The following is a 6,212-nucleotide window of genomic DNA, read 5'->3' as shown; positions in this document are numbered from 1 at the left end:
AACAGAAACTGGGCTGGTGGGAGAAACGCTCCCTTTCCATTGCAGGCAGAACCCTGGTCATCAGGTGTGAGGTACTCTTGGTGTTACTGTACGTGGCGCAGGTCTGGCCCATCACTCGGACCTACGCCGCAGCAGTCACCCGGGCCATCTTCAAATTCATTTGGAGATCCAAGATGGACCGGGTCCGTAGAGACATAATGTACAAGCCTCTAGAAAAAGGAGGGAGGAACGTACCCAACGCCGCCCTCATCCTGATGGCCACCTTTGTGTGCAGCTGCATCAAGCTGTGTGTAGACCCCGAGTATGCAAACACCAAGTGTCACTACATATTGAGGTTCTACCTGTCCCCGGTGTTACGAAGGATGGGCCTGGCCTCATTGCCGCGGAACGCTCCAAGCAGTTGGACCGTGCCGTACCACCTGTCCTTCGTGGAAAAGTTTTTGAAGAAAAACACCTTTGACCACAAAGCAATGAAGCAGTGGTCAGCACGTAATGTCCTCGAGACCCTCAGAGAAAAGGAGACTGTGGAGGACGTTGGATGGTTCCCTGAGCAGACTGTCAGAACCATCTGGCAGAATGCCTCATCACCAGAACTTTCAAACAAGCACCAAGACCTAGCTTGGCTGGTGGTGAGAAGGGCCCTCCCTGTCAGATTCTTCATGTACACCCGAAGGCTCAGCACCTTTGCACGCTGCCCTCGGAGTGGCTGTGGGGGAGATGAGACGGTCACACACCTCCTTGTGGAATGTGCCTTTGCAAAGAAGGTCTGGAGAAAGATGCAGTGGTATCTGTCAAGGTTCATCCCGAGCAGCTCAGTAACACAGGACTCTGTGCTCTACGGACTGTTTCCAGGAACACACAACGATACAAATATCAACTGCTGCTGGAAGGTCATCAACTCGGTGAAAGACGCTCTTTGGTCTGCCCGAAACCTGCTGATCTTCCAGTGCAAAGAATTGTCCTCGACCGAGTGTTGCAGACTGGCACATTCCAAGGTCCAGGACTACGTGCTGAGGGACGCACTCAAGCTTGGGGCAGCTGCCGCCAAGGCGCAATGGGGAAAGACCACTGTGTAAGGTCTTACCAGCAAATGTACACCGAGGGGTTGGTAACAGTGTAAAGCCCCTCGACCCGGATCTTCAATACCACAATTTATGAAAGAAACAAAGCAATGTAAATAATTAAGAAAGAACTGTAAATTAAAGTAGGATATGTGTGTAACGTTATCCCAAATGAATTGAAGAAAGACAAATGAATGTAACTCAGATGGAAATGAACAGACAAGACAATTTGAAATGTTCTGTAAAGTTTATGATAAATTTTATGAATAAAGTATATTATTTGGAAAAAAAAAACTCTGTTCTTTTCAGTTTAATATCTGGAATGTCCCTGATCTGGGGACCATATATTAAATTGATTTTTAGAGCAGGGAAATGGAATAGGGGCTTGCTCCGTCCATTCCACGCATCAACCTGGTATTGCAGTACCTCCTCGAATGGTGCACACCACCCCTCCATGGGGAATTTCAAACTCAAAAAATAGATTGCACATATCAGTTGGAACTTTGTCTTTTTTCACTTATGCTCCCATTGGTGCATCTCTATGCTGCTCTCAGCTTCTGCTTTACGCCTAACGCCAGTATACTTTACGCTCAACCTTTCACCTATGGCTGCAGCGGCATCCCCACCACCAGGCCACCAACTGACAAACACAGTCCCACTTACACTCAACAAGTCGCAATGACACTCGCCTGTCCACAATTTCTTCCAACCTCTGATCGATGGGAATAGCAATGTGACCAACGGCCACCAAATGCCGCGTATTGAAAACAAGGTCACAGTCCAGCCAAAGAAACAAAGAAGCAGCAACAACACAAGCGGAAACCGGCCTGCAACCCCAACACACACTGACCGCCACGACGGTCAGCAGGGCTACAATACCCCCCCCCCCCCCCCCCCCCAATGCACATCCATCAAGTTCACGGGCACACTGTGGACCAGGACAGCTTCCTCAGCCCTGCAACTGTGCAAAAGTTTGCGAGCACCACCGCATGCTGGCGAACATTGAACAGCTCGAACACCCAACTGTATAGACTCTGGACTCTGAGACTGGTAAATCTACCTTTTTAAAATGGGATTTTAAATTGCAGCCATTAATCTGCGAAGCATTAAAGATACTTTGCGGTGGGTAGCCACACTCGGCTACTTAGCAAATGTGAGAACCGTCCTACTGTTCCTGCAGGAGTGTGGGATTCTACACCTCAGCAACTACAGGCGCTGGTTGAGCTGGTAGTCCCATGGGCCATCCAGCTGGTCAGGAGGAAACAATTGTCGTTCCTCTGGCCTGGGTAGTCTGCTGCGGGAGGCAACTTCACCATCTCCGGCGTTAAGGAGGTGGTGGGCGGACGCCTCCTCGTAGAAGACATCAACTACAAAAACGCCCCACTCAGACTCATTAATGTGTATGCCCCGGCCGTAAAGAGTGAGCGGCTGGCAGTACTTCAGCAACTCCCACTGCTGTTGGCCACTTCCAAGCCGGTCATTCTGGGTGGTGACTTCAACTGGATCATCGATGCAGCTGGATGATCTGGCAGAGCCAACAGCAAACTAGACGCTACGTGCAGAGTCCTGATGGAAACGGTAAAAGACGACAAGCTGCTCGACGTCTTCAGCAATCCTGCAGACGGAGCGCAGCGTAGCTACACATGGTCCGCTCCAGGGTAGACTTCTTCTTTGTGTCCTGTGCTTTCACGGTCAGGTCCACCGATGTCAAGCCGGTGTTCTTCTCTGACCACTGTCTCCTACTGGCCGACTGCCACCTGCAGAAAAGTCAGGCGCGGTCAGGGGGACATGGAAGCTTAATGTGAAACTGTTGACTCCAGAGAACCTCGAGGAACTGAAAGAAAAGTATGGAGAATTTGCTCCGCTGCAGTCGATGGGGGTTGATGTCAAGGAGGATCTCCAAGAGGTTAAGAGCCAGCGAGCCTCGCTCTATACCTCAGAGGCCTGCAAGGTTATCTTCCGTTCCAGAGTCTGCTCCGCGCTTGCTCTTCTTTTTCCAAAAGGTGCACAGAGAGACCTCTGTGATCAGCAGCCTGAAGGAAGAAGATGGCTCTGTAAAGTCATCGGCAGTCTGGCATCCTGAGGATCAGCAAATTATTTTCTGCCGGACTGTATGAAGAATTGGAGTTCATGTGACCCTTCTACAGACCTGACGAGGGATAGAAATGTAATAATTATATAGTTGCAGAGGTGGGTGGGGCAGAATGGAAGGTCAGGGGTAGGCAGAGCTAAGGAGAGATTGACAAAGATGTCATGGTCATGAGACAAGTGGGGTGTTCATGGTGCCATCGAGGACTGGGGAAGTGTTTTAGCTGTACAAAGTTGAGAGATATCAGAATGTATCAATAGGAGAACAGAGGTCAGTGCTCAGTGAGAGCACTGTGGGAGAGGGGTGGGGTTGTATTGGGACAAGTAAAGGGAACCAAGAAAACACAAAAAATGTATTTTGAAAAGTTGGGAGGAAGTGATATTTGTGAATGGCAGGCACGCATCATCATCAGGGAAAAGGCATGCAAAGTAATTGAGAGAGGTAGAAAAAAATCAGTCAAAAGAAGGACATGAAATAAACATTCCAGAATGGAGGTGCAGGAAACAGACAAAGTAGAAATAAAGAGAAAATAACTTGGTAGAATTCTGAATGATCAGAGAAAATGCTGGAAACACACAGCAGACGCAAAAGGAACAAAACAACCCACACTCTGCAGTGTCCCTATACCTCCATTCCTCCTTCCAGAAGCTGGCAGGACTGCCAAATACATCCCCAGCACTCCTATTTTTAAGAGCACAGCACGTGTGGCTAGAATCTGCAATGCACTGCCTGAGAGTTTCAACAATAAGAAGTCTTCCAACACCAGGTTAAAGTCCAACAGGTTTGTTTCAAATGACTAGCTTTCGGAACACTGCTCCTTCCTAAGATGCTCCGAAAGCTCGTGGTTTGAAACAAACCTATTGGATTTGAACCTGGTGTTGTAATACTTCTTACTGTGCTCACCCCGGTTCAACGCCCGCATCTCCACATCATGAGAGAGTTTCAAGCCGGCCTTTCAAAAGACAATGGGATAATTATCAGAAGGGAAAATATTTGCAGGGCTATGGGAAAAGGCAGGGCGAGTGGCACCAGGCGAGTTGGTTGCTGCTGCTGCTGCAGGCAAGTGTTTTCAAAAGCTTGCTCAGCAGCAACCGCCTGTGACAGTGACGTGCATGTGGCTAGGCTCCGCCCTCTCCCATCTGATTGGTGGCGACCTGCTCATCTACATAACTGTCATGTAGTCGGGCTGAAAAAGGAGGAGAGAGACAAGTTCTGTCAATATGAATCGCGTGTCCCAATAAGAACGGCCAAGAGCAATAATTCAAGAGTGAAAGTGTCAGTGTTTACATCGAAAAGGCTTTGAATGGCGTCAGCCTGCTGTAAAAGAGGGAAGGCATACGGCACTTGGGCAACTCAAAACTATAGGGCATCGCTTCTCGGCCTTTTGGCTAAGATCAAGTGTAGTTTCTGTTCTTTTCAGTTTAATATCTGGAATGGCCCTGATCTGGGGACCATATATTAAGTTGATTTTTAGAGCAGGGAAATGGAATAGGGGCTTGCTCCGTCCATTCCACGCATCAACCTGGTATTGCAGTACCTCCTCGAATGGTGCACATCACCCCTTCATGGGGAATTTCAAAATCAAAAAGTAGATTGCACAAACCAATTCCCATTTTGGACTGCTACCTTTTTTTGCACTTATCCTCCCATTGCTGCATCTCTATGCTGCTGTAAGTCTCTACTTTACGCCTAATGCCAGTACGCTTTACGCTCAACCTTTCACCTATGGCTGCAGCGGCATCCCCACCACCAGGCCACCAACTGACAAACACTGTCCCACTTACACTCATCAAGTCACAACCCCCACGTCCCCGTGTCTGATGTGCTTACGTTCCTCGCCAGGTACGTCGACTTGAAAAGTGACAGCATACAACTAAAGGACACCTTTGGCATCTGGACATGCGAGCACCAGGTCAAGGTAATCCTGAGAAAGAACGCCAATGGAACCATCTTGCACCCACCCTCCAGTTTCGCCATTGGAGGAATCCGAGGCTTCCTCTACTACGGGGGGCAGCCACAAGTATGTCACACCTGTGGCAAAGCGGCGCACATGGCCGCCAACTGCAACGTCACCTTCTGCAAAAACTGCAAGCAGGAGGGGCACATGACAAAGGACTGTAAGCAAGACAAGAACTGCAACCTGTGTAGGGAGGCCGGCCATCTCTACAGGGACTGCCCAAAACGTGGGGCAACCTATGCGCAAATCATCAGCGGTGGAGTCAAAAAGGCAACCACACAGGAGGTTCAGGCACCCTCCATCGACAAAGACACCACACCACAGAATGCCGAAATTCTACAGAAAGGCCCTCAACAGAATGTGGATGCCCCAGCACAGCCTCATAAAACAACCCCACTCCCATCTGGCGAGGAACACGCAACAGCCGAGGATGGAACAAAGATTGAAGAGCACTGGGAAACGGCAGGCACAAGAAAAGCAAAGAGGAAACTGAAAAATGAAACACAGAAACCCCTGACGGTGAATAGTAAAAAGCGGCAACTCAACAGCGCCGACAACTCCTGCGATGAAGGCGAACAATCTAAGAATAGGCCTCAATTAAAGAGGCAAAGCACCAACGTGGAAGGGGATGCACAGAACCCCCAGACCACAGACAGGAACGAAAACAAAACTCGCCCAGAGCACCAACCTCTGGACGATGGGAACCGGCCTACAACCCCAACACCCGGTGACTGCCACGCCGGGCACAACGGCTACACCCCTAACCCCCCCCCCACAATGCACATCCATCAGGTTCAAGGCCACACTGAGGACAATGGCAGCTTCCTAAACCCGGCAACTGTGAAACATTTTGAGAACACCACCGGCATGGTGGGGAACTTTGAACAGCTGGAACGACCAACTGGAATAGACTCTGAAATTTGAGACTGGTAAATCTACTCTTTTTAAAATGGGTTTTAAAATTGCATCTATTAATGTGCGAAGTATTAAAGACACTTTGCGGTGTGTAGCCACACTCGGCTACTTAGAAAATGTAAGAGCCGACCTACTGTTCCTGCAGGAGTGTGGAATTCCACACCTCAGCAACTACAGGCGCGTGTCGAGC

At 49.3% G+C, this 6,212-nt stretch overlaps 1 non-coding gene and 1 pseudogene across 1 annotated transcript; both read left to right on the top strand.

The window, feature by feature from the left end:
- The first annotated feature begins 1,334 nt into the window (after positions 1-1,334).
- On the top strand, positions 1,335-1,509 carry LOC119955351 (annotated as a pseudogene).
- Positions 1,510-4,518: 3,009 nt separating this feature from the next.
- On the top strand, positions 4,519-4,709 carry LOC119955344. The gene has a single exon (XR_005458445.1). It is a non-coding gene; the product is annotated as a U2 spliceosomal RNA (small nuclear RNA).
- Positions 4,710-6,212: the final 1,503 nt, after the last annotated feature.

This window comes from Scyliorhinus canicula, chromosome 20 (assembly GCF_902713615.1).
Source record: "Scyliorhinus canicula chromosome 20, sScyCan1.1, whole genome shotgun sequence".
Lineage (NCBI taxonomy): Eukaryota > Metazoa > Chordata > Chondrichthyes > Carcharhiniformes > Scyliorhinidae > Scyliorhinus > Scyliorhinus canicula.
The sequence above is the reverse complement of the archived record's forward strand: the minus strand, read 5'-3'. Positions and strand labels throughout refer to the sequence as shown.